At 38.5% G+C, this 12830-nt stretch overlaps 1 long non-coding RNA gene across 2 annotated transcripts; it reads left to right on the plus strand.

The window, feature by feature from the left end:
- The first annotated feature begins 2687 nt into the window (after positions 1 to 2687).
- LOC145568125 (uncharacterized) lies at positions 2688 to 5994 on the plus strand. 2 transcript variants are annotated; one of them, XR_014095782.1, is made up of 6 exons: positions 2688 to 3276; positions 4021 to 4152; positions 4249 to 4377; positions 5196 to 5315; positions 5427 to 5645; positions 5749 to 5994. It is a non-coding gene; the product is annotated as an uncharacterized LOC145568125 (long non-coding RNA). The 2 variants fall into 2 exon arrangements; XR_014095778.1 differs by having other exon boundaries at positions 5547 to 5645.
- The last annotated feature ends 6836 nt before the right edge of the window (positions 5995 to 12830 follow it).

A 12830-nucleotide genomic window follows, 5' to 3' on the forward strand; every position in this document is an offset into this window, starting at 1 on the left:
TATTTTTAGGTATCACGTTGCATATATTGTTTGGTAATGAGATTGTGAAAAAAGGAAGAGCTAGTAGAGGCCGTACTAGGGCTAGAATAGTGATTCCTCTCTAACAGGAACGTTATTTTAATACCCTCGCTCCCGAACTCATTTCTGGTTTATGTAGACCAATTTGGGCATGGGTAAACTTATGATTCGTGCTAATTATTCCATGAACTCCACATGGAAGAAAGGGATGAACGAGGTTTATGAGTTTTCCTAAAACTCATTGGCGACTCCTACTTCTTTCTTACAGAAAAGCGTGATGAGACTATCATTTTTAATTCAAGGTCTCCCAAACAGTCAGGAATTCAAATCCTAATACACCCTAAAAAGTGTAAAGTCCTAGGCTTTTAAGCGGCCATGGGCATTTAAGGAGAGTATCCCTTTGTAGGGAATATTTCAAGCGTTAATCCCTAGCTTCAACCCCACTGTGATCATACACTAAAGTACGGTGGCGTCCAAAGGGAAAGAAGATAGAGCAAAAGAGTCGCCAACAAGTTTTAGGAACTTGTAAACCGTTCACGAGGTGAAGGTTACACCCCTTAACGATCTAGGAGATCGTCAACTCCATAAGGTCTTGAACCAAATAGGGTTCGGGGATGAATGTACAAATCCAACCTAAAAGAGATTGAACCTGCCCTAATAACAGACCTCTACTTTATTCTGATCGTACTCATGTGCGCTTTCTGACTAACATACAATCAATAGAATTAACCCTAAACCTGTTTATCTATGTTGGTTGAATATTAATGCACAAATAAATCTATTATTGGCGATCACTTGAATTATAATCAAATTAACCCTAACAAGATTATTAATTATCTTATTAAGCGTGATTACAAGTACCAATTCCCTTTAAACATGCATAAAAGGTGTGATCAATCAATAAAAATAAATATCAAGCAACATAATGATAATAATAAAAAATAATAATAACAATCATAATAATAAAAATAATCATGTTAAAGCATAATAATAACAAGATCCTAGGCATGATACTAACGAGATTAATAACAAACCCTAGCATGTCACTAAACATCAAAAATCAAAGCTTTAACCCTAACATGATACTAATAATCATAAATATTAGGAAGTACATAAAAGACATCATAAAAATCATATTTAATATTAAAGTTACCCTAGACATGATACTAGGAACAACCTAAACATGATTCCTACATAATAATAAAAACCATTAAAGTACTTACTTTGATGCCTCGTACCTCTTTCTAATAACAAAATACACACGTTAGTAACTTCAAGGAAAATAATAAACAAAACAATTAAATTAAATAACTTAAAGAGAGATTTGGGACCAAACCCTCAGAAATTAAACCTTTCACGTCTAGGGCAAAGGCAACTTCGAATATGGCTAGGTGTATCTAAGTCTTGCGAATGCGGATTTTTGTATTTGAGAAAAGGCTAGTTTAGAAAAGAGAGAGAGAATAATCAAGAAAATCTTGATGAGAGTTGGTGAATTGGTCCATGAAAACGGAGTTTTTAGCACGTTATTTATTGAGAAAATCAGCCAAAAAGATAAAACATCAAAAACAGAGTTCTGACGCAAAAAGCCAAGTTAGCGCCAACCGCTGACCTTAGAGCCAGACGCTAAGGCTAGCGCCAGACGCTAAGGCTAGCGCTAGGCGCCAAGCGTAGCGTCAGACGCTACAGCTGGCGTTTGGCGCTCTCAGAAATTCACGCGTTTTCTTAAAATCAGATAGAAATTGCCGTACAGGAGGATAAAATTGTATTTTCCTCAAAAACGTTCTTTGATCTTAATTAAAACTCTAAAAAGTCAACAAAAGTTAATTTATCAATGCTAATTGAATTAGGAGTGAAAAGAACCTTCTAGAATAATCTAGAAGACTAAAACCATTCCTAATTGTATTGGGAATGATAAATCCATATTAGGCCCTCCTCTAGATCATTTGGCCGCATATAAGGCTCAAACCGGGCCCAGTTCAGTAATTTGGCCATAACTTCCTCAATATTCATCGGAATTGGGCTTATAATATATCGTTGGAAAGCTCTTTTCAAGCCCTATCCAACTACACTACTATTAGACCCATATTATGGACCAACCAAACTGGATTGTCTGTTTTCTTAAAATAGGTTTTCAAAAACAGAGAGAAGAGAAAAGAAATTAAAACTTTTCGCAACACTAAATTCATTGGATTTGGTTTTGGGGAGACACAAATGGGTGTCTACAGAAGCCCCCACTTTGACTGAGTTTGGAGAAACGCAAGTTTCGAAAACAAAAGTCAAAGTATCGATAGGGACGGAGAATGATTCAGAACGTTCTGCGATCCTAAATCACTCTTGTAACGCTCACTAGTAGAAAAACGTACATTTGCGTCGCCATATTTGCGTCACTCATTAAAAAGAACGAAGAAAATGTTAAATTTTACCATCCTGAAAAGTTATTTGCGTCGCATATTTATCAAGAAGCGACGCAAATAACTGTTGTATTGCAGATTTTTATTATTTGCGTCACCCTTATTTATTGAAGCGACGCATATAATAATCTTATTTGCGTCACTCATTTATTGACAAGTGACGCAAATGAGTGAGTGAATAAATTGCGTCACTCTTTTAATAAATGAGCGACGCAAATGACTAATGTACAGCATTATGTTTTTGTTATTTGCGTGGCATTTTAATAATGAAGTGATGCAAATATATCTTTTGCATTTAGGTTATTTCAGAATTTTGACCTTAGTTTTTCACGCCTACCTTCCACTAAACAAAAAGAAAAAAACAAGTTGCTACTCCAATGAATTTCTACAGCCAAAACACCCACAAATTCGACCCTTAAATCCAACATATTCGGCCAAAAAAACATCGATTCCTTAGCAAATTCAACATTCAAAATCGCAATCAAGTTGAATACCTATAATCGGCAGCAAATTGAGCAATTTCGAGCAAAAATTTGGACCAAAAACCCTAAGAAATCCGAACCCATAAACCCTAGAAAAATTGAGCATTTCCCACAAAAATTCCCCCATTTTGAGCAAAAAATCTACTCAAAACCATAGGAATTCGATCCCTAGAAACCCCAAAAAATTCAATTAAAAATCCTGGCCTCATATTCGAGCAATGACTGAAAGTTTCGACTGGAAAAATTGATTAATTTCGCCCCCGAAAAACCCGAGGAAGTTCTAGCAAATTACAGCAAAAATAATTGAAGTTTGATTAGTGTAGCAGTTCGACATTGTTGAATTTGTTAAGTTTATTTCACCTAAGGTAAGATTTCTTGTATTTAGTGAAGTTGTATTTTTTTTTTCGTCCAATTCATTAGTTCTGTTCTAGGGTTTTTTTATTTTGATTTGTGTTTCTGTAATGCGAAAACATTTCATGAAATTGAAGTCATAATTGCTATAGAACTCAGAATATGGTTTGAGGGAATGGCTCATTAATTTAGTTTAAAATGCAATTTATAATTTCTGAAAATGGTTTGCAGTTTTGTTCTCTGAAAATGTGTTGAAAATGTCAAAAAATATTGAGAATGTTAGAAAAGTTAAGTGATAACATATCAGAACAGAATCTGATGAAGAGACTAGAAAGCGCTTACTTATTTTGATCTTAGTCAGAACACTCATAAAAGATCAGAATCTATAGATTGAGACAGTCATCATCGCGATCAGCTGAAGTTAGCTTCTGTCATTCTGATCTCAAGCTGACTAATAATGATACAAGTATATATGTACATATAGTCTATACCCTCTGTTAGATTATTGTTATGTATGACTCCGATTTATTGGGTTTCGCCGAAGCTTTAAAGAATATGGCATCCTTATGATCATTGGTAGCTTTGATAATCCAACTTAGCCATGTTTGAGTTAGTACTTGAAGGCGTTGAAGCTAAGGATCAAATGAGCAAATTTCTAATTGATGCATGGACCTTTTGTTAACTATGTTGGTTTAATTCTCTAAAAGAAAAAAAAAAAAAAACTATGTTGGTTTAATATATGTAATTTTTTATGGCAGATTCATAATTATGCGGAAGTGAATTCCACAAGTTTCTCGAGGTTCGGGTTGTGGAAAAACGATTAAGGCGGTAGTACGCATACGATATTGGTAAAAGAGATTACTTAGCCTGCTAAGGATGCTGTCACTGAAGTAATCATCTTTTTTCTTATACTATAGCAAGTTAGTTTAGTTTACAAATATATTTGTTTGTTTGATTTGGTTAATGTCAAGTTTTGTAATTAATAGGCTGTTAGGTCTGGAGATTTGGTGTCTTATTGTGCCGAAGAAGGGGTGGGAATTCTTGGAGAAGGAAAGTTCCTGGTTTCTGACAGTTTCCCTGGAAATAAGAGGACCAAGTATTGTTTAACATCCAAGGTAAACATCTTTATTATCTTAGCGTGTCTATGGTTAATGTTTGTCATAATTCTCGAGAACTGGTGGAACTACCATAAAGGGGTTAGGGGCTCTTATGGTTTAATTATGGATTGAACGAAAGAACACATACAAAATACTATCATCTTGGATATGTTTTTCCTCAACTTGTTTGTCTACTAGTAATGTGTTATGCATGTATATTTTTACATCATTGGCTTCCTATATTAATGGAAATGGATAGATCCAAGATACATATCCACAACTCATTCACGGTAGGTGAAAAAGTTTACTAGCCGCTGGCTAATGGTCCCCTGTATATTTTTTGCCATGGTTTGAACCATAGTGAATAACAATTGAGAATGACAGTTTATATTGTAGAACCAACCTGTTCATTTTTGTGAAGCATAACGCTTTGCGACCCACCTTACACCAGCATATGATTAATGAAATGGGATTACCACCTAAACTAATGTATTGCTGCTTTATTGTCAAATTACTCCATAAGTTAGTGACAAACAATACATAAACCTAAGCTATTTTTATTTTGACTTTATATTTATCCCAGTAATTACTGTTTGTCTGTACACTTGCTTATACTCAATTTTCCTACACAAGTATAAGCTGCTAGACTTTTGACAATCACCACAGATAATGCTATAACACCCCTAATATTGTGCATGATTGCTCGCTACATAACTTATATCAGTAAGCATCATATAATAACTACATGTTTATCTAGTCATGAAAGTGGTAGATTATTATGTCTTTGCAATGGTCGGTTATCCTCGTTCATTTCATATAGATGTGTTCATTCGCAGATTCCACTAGGGGTTGTTTTAGCAATTCCACCCTTCAACTATTTTGTCAACCTTGCTGTCTCAAAAATTGCACCTGCTCTTATTGCTGGAAATTCGCTCGTGCTAAAGCCTCCAACACAAGTAACTAGTTTTACAGAAACTTACAGCTTCTGTTTTTTTTTTTTTTTTTTTTTTTTTTTTGTGCAATTTGAAAAATAATGTTTAACATTGAGAGGGTTTCTCGTATGGTAGGGTGCTGTTTCTGCACTCCACATGATCCATTGCTTTCACTTGGCTGGCTTTCCTAAAGGACTTCTTCTTAATAATTTAAGTATAGCAATTTAATTCAACTTATAAATATATTACATGTAGTGTCCTCAACAATTGGGTGGACGTGAGTGTGGCTACTACGTCATGCTTTATATGTACGAAATACTTGAACATCACCATAGCAGTGAGGATCTTATTCAGGTATGAGTTGTCAAATATTTCATTTTTGTTTGATAAATACAATTTGATGTTAGCTACAATCTTGAATTAAAACTTTCCTCTTGTATATTTGTTGTGTTGATAGGATTTTTCAAGAACTACACTGTACACCGAGGAGGAGATAAATGAGATTCGAGATATTTGGGCAGAGTATTTTATATGTAATGTTGAACTTTAGATTTACACTTAGCGCATGTTGGACTCTTGTTTTGGATTATAGGCTTGAAATGAATGATTTTGGTTAATTGGTGTTGGGATGATAAGTATAATGTCTATGATATTGAGATGTAAATTATTGGACAGGTTGTTAATATAATGCCGTCATTCCCAATTTTATGGGTAGGCCAAATTACAAAGGAGACTCTGACGAAATTTACATTTGCATTATTCAATAATAATGCATTTTAATTTCAATTATATTAGCGTTAGCATATTAATTTATACCACTAGTAAGGAAAACAAGTACTACAAACATATACAAGGCAATTATTATAATTAAAAAAAAAAATCACCTCATTTGCGTCACTCATTAAACAAACAAGTGACGCAAATAAAGCAATTTTGTATTGTCTAGTCAGTCATTTGCGTCACTCCTATATAAACAAGTGACGCAAATAACCAACAAGAAGTTTATCAGAAGATTCATTTGCGTCGCTCCTTTATAAAGGAGTGACGCAAATAACAAAAAAGAAGTTTATCAGAAGAGTTATTTGCGTCGCTTTTTTTATAAAGGAGCGACGCAAATGACTCTTATTTGCGTCGCGCCTAGGAGCGACGCAAATGACTTTTAAATCATTTGCTTCGCTCATAGAAGCGACGCAAATACACTATAAATGAGCGACGCAAATGAGCCTTTTTCTACTAGTGGCTGATACCTACAAACTAGCGTTAGTTAAACAGATAAGAGAGTTAAGAAACGCGTATCTTGCACCATTGAGCACACGTCTTTGAAGAGTAACTGATTTGCTGCTGCTTTTTTTTTATTTGATGACCTCCTGCCAAGAGAATGCCATCCCGTTTGAAAATCGCTACGCGTGTAACTGCTTCCAATATTGAAGATTGCTTCGCTTGAAACAAGCCTCTTCCGCTTCGATAATATTCCACGTCCAAGGGGATATGATCAAAGATTGCTTCGCTTGAAACAATCCTCTTCCGCTTTGTGACCATGTTCCACGTCTAAGGGAACATGATCGAAGACAACTTCGCTTGAAATCACCTTCATTTGTTTTTGACAACCTTCCACAATCTAGAGAAAGCTGCCGAAGATATCTTCGCTTGAAGGTATCCTCATTTGTTGCGACAATTTTCCAAAGGAAATTACCGAAGATCTCCGCTTGTCGATCTTTAAAAGTTCGCTTGAATTTTTCTCCCGCTATGCCTGTACGTCGGCGCTTTTGTTGCTTTTGAACTTGTATTTCGGTGCCTTTTGCTGAATGAATGAACCAATATGTCGGTGCCTTTTGCAATGAGCCAATGTTTAGGCGCTTTAAGCTAAGTGAGACGATCATTCATCAGGTCGATCACTTTGTGTAATCAAGCCGATTACTGAAAGATTTCATCAAATTGCTTAGAGGGGCTAAATGGCGTACCAAGGAACCCAAAACATATTGCAAAAGGTCAGAACAACCAAACTGAGGGCCGACTGTTCTGGCGCCACTAAAATAACATCAGCGCCAAATAACTGACTGTAGCGCCAGACGCCGGAGTTAGCGCTAGGCGCTAAAGCCATTGATTGACGCCAAGGTCTGGCGCTTGGCGCCAGAGTCGGGTATTCCTTAAATACCCTTCTCTTCTTCATTTTCGCTGCTGCTCGTCGCGTTTTTTGCTCGAAAATTTCCAGAAATTCATTTGCTTCGTTCTTGCTCGTTTCTTAACCAAATTCGCTCAAATTTGTTGCAAATAAAATCTTATTCCATCCATTTTCCAGATCTATGTAAGTTTTCTTCGAACTCACACCAATTTTTATGAATTTTACATGTGTTTATTCTCGAATTTCACGAAAATTCGAAACTTAGAATGCTTAATTCTCCTTGTTTGTCAAATTTTATGCCATGAAATTTCTTGATTATGTTTATATATTTCCTTGGGAGTAATTTGAGACTTGTTTGACTCAATTTGGTGAAGAAACGAACGAATTGCCATTGTTGAACCTCTTAAGGTCGGGAATACAATGTGGCTCGTTCTTGATGTTTTTGCTAGCAATTCTTGTCCAATTTGTCACAATAATCACTATATTATTGCAAGAATTTGTTTGATTGCTTGAAAAATGTCGTTATGCTCAATTTAAATTTGTGCTCTGTTTTAGTACTACGTACTCTGTTTTTTTTTTTTTTTTTTTTGCGAACATAGTATCATGCGGCTAGGCGAACCTTAGATACTACAGAACCTTAATTTATGATAATTTTGCACAATGTAGCATGGCTAGACAACGAAGTTCCGGTTCACTATCCCGAGACATTCGACAGGAGCATGAGCCCATAGAGGACGATGCCGAGCCGTCCACTTCGCTTGGTCGACTCCCCGAGTGGGATGAGCGGACCTTGTACTTTTCTCCCGTTCACCACATTTCTGAGAGGGTGAGACGGGGTGTCACTGTTGGGAGGACGCGTTGTCATGGTTCCGGCTGTGACGGCTTGGGCGATTTGTACAAGATGTACATCTCCAGAGATGATCAGACGAAACTTCTATGGGAGTCTTGCGGTCTTACTGCGCTGTACGAGACCTCCGAGGCAATGGTTGCCTCTAGCGGGGGTCACCATGTAGTTCGTGTTTTGGTGGAGTTCTTTTGGGACACCACCAACACTTTCCACTTTCCTTGGGGTGAGATGATGGTCATTCCTACCGACTTCAGTCTCATCACAGGACTGGAGTTTAGTTCCGTGCCACTACCGTTCGACAGCGGGATCGACGTCTTCTCCTCTGAGGTCGAGGAGCTGTTGGGTCCGATTTTTGTTCGGGCTCGAGCTAAGGTAGAGTCGTCTTAGTTCAGCGCTAGGGGGATTCGCCGCTAGACTCTAGCAGCGGCTTTGGACGATGGTGCGACCACCCGAGAGCAGCGGGTGCGCATCTTTGCACTTAATTTGCTGTCAGGGACGTTCTCCCCTGACAAAGGTAGTAGGGCGCTGCTTTACTACCTTCCTGCCATCCGCGATCTACACTGGATCGGGACCTATGACTGGGCCAGCTTTGCCTATGCTGATTTCATTCGAGCGCTGAGGGACTCGTGTCGACACTGGTCCTTTGGGACGAATGTTGCTTTGTTAAGCTTTTGGAGGGTCGTAGAGGTAAAACTTATTCCCTATAAAGTTTAGCTCTACATTTTAGCTAGCATTTGCTGATAACTTTAGCTTCTTGTAGATCTGGTTCTACGAGTACTTCCCTTCTGCTGCGCCGGCGAGACCGTCGCCGCGCAGGTTTCCAGTTAGTGCTTCTTGGGGCAACCGCCGTGTGGGAATGTCCACTGCGTATGTCCAAGATTGGATCATCTCGGTATGATTCTTTACTTATTTGCCATTTTGTGATGCCTTAGATAGATTCTTGCCTGATTGACGCTTTTTGCTGGAGCCTGAGGTGTGGTACCGACCATGGGTCGACCTGGCAGTCCCTGGGTTAGCCGCGCAGTATTCTGCTGAGTGTCGCTATTTCTTGGGGACCTATGGAGCGATTGCATATCTTGGAGAGAGGGTTGCTAGACATCATTCCTCCGATACCTTTGTCGTTCCTGCTCCTCCACCACGTCGCATGTTTAACGCGTCGAGGTTGTTGAGCATGTCAGAGGGAGCTGATACCCCTTGGCGATCTTACACAATCCCTGGGCGATGCTATGCGGAGGAGCTACTGCTGTTGTTAGCTCCAGTTCCTATACCGGTTGAGGATGTGGCGGTACGATTTTTCAGCTTTTACCTTTCGTTAAGTAGCCCCCAAGTGATGCTTTACTGACTTTGTTTTGCCTTGTCAGGGCGATGGTGCTGAGTTCGTGCCACCCCGTATGTCCATCCATTATCAGGGGACATATGGGCCGATTGAGGAGATGATTCCTCCGGCTCCTGAGGACGAGCGCTTCGTGGAGCGGTCGATTCCTCGCCACCAGACTCGGGTAAGCTTGCTTATTTGCAACTTTTGTCCATATACATTATGCATGTTTACTGACTTATTCGTTTGACAGTTCTCGCGCGAGGTGGTTTCGGCGATGGCACGATGTGTAGATGCCTTCTGGAGCCAGCTTGTCCGGATGAGGAACGTGGCTACCTGCCGTCGGGACGACGCCGTTCAGAAGGTAGTCTTGCCTTTATATGTTTTGCATTATTGCTTCTATTTTGCCTGTTTCTGATTTTAATTTCTTTTGCAGGGTCAGCCCATTCCTTCTCGTACCCGCACGAGACCTGAGGTGCGGAAGGATCCAGCGAGGTCTAGCTCGAGACGTCGCCGCACTACTTCAAGAGGTAGGGGCGGTCGCTCTGAGGCTGCCCGTACTGATGTGGTAGAGGGCTCAGGTTCTTCCTCTGAGGGTGCAAATGCTGCGCCGGTAGGCCAGGGAGAGGCTACCTCGGCTCTTAGAGGTGGTGGGATGTACGAGGTTGGCTCGTCATCGCAGCAGCCTCCGCAGCCTCAGCCTCAGGTTGATCTCGGGTGGACGGGTCCTACGTTGAGCTTTCCTCCTCCCGCGGAGACTAGAGCTGATGCTGGAGCTGGAGCCGGAGCTGGTGAAGAGGTTACTCCTCGTACAGCGGAGATTTATGCGATGATGGGTTTACGTCCTCCGGCGCCGTAGTTTGTACCTGTACTTTTTATTTATTTATTTGACTTTGTATAGAACTTTGCCTTTTGGTTAGACTCATTTTTAGATATATTTTGTATTTAAATACTATTATGAGTTTATTTTATTTATCATGTTTTTCATTTATTATTATTATTATTATTATTATTATTATTATTATTATTATTATTATTATTATTATTATTATTATTATTATTTTTATTATTATTATTATTATTATTATTATTATTATTATTATGTACATGCTTGCGTGTGCAAGGAAATGTGACAAATAATTTTGCGCAAAAATTCCGTTTTCTATTATTGATGGAGGGTATCCGACTTTCTCCCCCAAAAAGAAAAAAAATGAAAAAGGAAAAGTCAAATAAAATATTGAATTTATAAAAACATGAGAATAAGTCTAAATAATATCAAAAAAAGAATATAATTAATATAATAGCTATATTGATTAAAAAATGGAATAAATGAATATTTAGAAAAAGATAAAGAAGCCGTAAAGTCATTAGCAGACTCGAATTAAGTTAAAAACGCGGTTTTTAAAAAGCGTGTACGACGAGGCAAATTGGCGCCACACGTTTTGGTGTAGCGCTAGGCGCTACACTTAGAGTTTGGCGCCAAGCTCTAGCGTCAGGCGCCAATAGTAGCGTTTGGCGCTAAAGGTCCCTGACTCCGTATCCTTCCCAGATTAAAACTGCTCCGACTTCGTGCATAAATAGCCCCCTGCCCAGCCGATTCTTTTCATAATTTCAGCAACTAAAACAATTCTTAGCTTTAGAAAAATAACATCATGTCTCTAGTCACCAAAACTTTTACTCAATACACCCATGAATGGTGTCGGTCTCTTAATGCCAAAGAAAGAAAAGAATTAGATGTATTTCACTTGGGGGGTATTTATGGTATCAAAGGGGTAGATCTTGACTTAGATTTTATTCATACCGCACTAGAATATTGGGATGTAGATACCCATTGCTTTAGAATAGGGTATGATGAAATTAGCCCTTTGCCGGAAGAATTTGGTGCTATCTTAGGTTTCCCTGCAATAGATCTTGTAGTAATCCCTAGGATAGATGCATATTATTATAAGGACTTTGAACGCTTCTTCAATTTAAAAGAAAGGGATCTATCAAAAATAGTAGATGGCAACATAGTTAATTTGAAAGAATTTGCTCGCCATTATTTTGACAAACCTTACTCCGAATCTTTTCATATTTATAGAAGTAGGGCTTTCTTATTTTGTATACTTAATTAATTATTTCTTACTAGTGGTAAAAATAATGAGGGTCAATCAATTATAACCACCGTATTAGAACAAATTGAATCAGGGATAAATCCAATGCCATTGATAGTTGGAGAGACTATGATTAGTCTCGATGAATTGAAGAGGAATCCAAAAGTACCTTTTCGGGGCTCTCCAATTTTATTACAGGTAGAAAAATAATATTTTTAATTACAGAAATCAAAAATATATTTTTGTATAGTAATAATAATTTATTTGCATTGCGATTTTTTTTACAGATGTGGCTAATGGAAAGGCTGGAATTAATTAGCCCTCCAGACAATATTGAGAAGTACACTCCAAATTGCTTCGTGAGGAGGAAGAAACGCTTCTCTAAGATGGGGCGCCACGAGTGGAAGAGGGTCTTCGAATCCTGCAATTTTGCCATCAAGTGGGTCATCCCTTGGTGGAAAATAGAAAGGATGGTTGGTGTCAACAAGCAACCTTTCTGCCGTCTTCCAAGCTTGACCCGTATGACTTATTATTATCCCTGCAGGGTAAAAAGGCAATACAGCCTACTTCAGACTATTCCTTCTGGAGATCTTCGTCCTGCCTACGAGTTCCCTATCTCCCATGAAGTAGACAAATTTGATGCTTATTGGAGCACCAGACCTCTATGGGAAGTAATTACCCAAAAGGTTCCTCCTTCCTTGCCCAATGATGTGAAAAAGAGGCTGCTGAAGAAACCTTCAAAGGACTCGAAGAAAAATCAGGGTAAAACTGATGTGAAGAGTCGTCTAGGTGACAGGGTGATTCCTGTTAAGGAACGCTTAGGTGAAAAAGTTGAATTCAAAACACTTACAATGCCTAGGAAGAAAAGTACTACAAAAGATAAGGGAAAAAGGAAAGCTGACACCACAGAGAAAAAAGCTTGGGTAGAAAAGAAGCATGGAGTACTAGTGTAGACACCCATTTGTGTCTCCCCAAAACCGAACCCGGTGATGAGTACCTTTCACGTCGAATCATAATCGAATGAAACGAAAGTGTGGAAAGGTCTAGTGTTGCGGAAAGTTTTTAATTTCTTTTCTTTTCTCTCTGTTTTTGAAAACTTTATTTTAAGAAAACAGCCAATCCAGTTTGGTTGGTCCATGATATGGGTCTAATAGTGGTGTGG

Source organism: Chenopodium album, chromosome 1 (genome assembly GCF_948465745.1).
Source record: "Chenopodium album chromosome 1, dcCheAlbu1.1, whole genome shotgun sequence".
Classification (NCBI taxonomy): Eukaryota; Viridiplantae; Streptophyta; class Magnoliopsida; order Caryophyllales; family Amaranthaceae; genus Chenopodium; species Chenopodium album.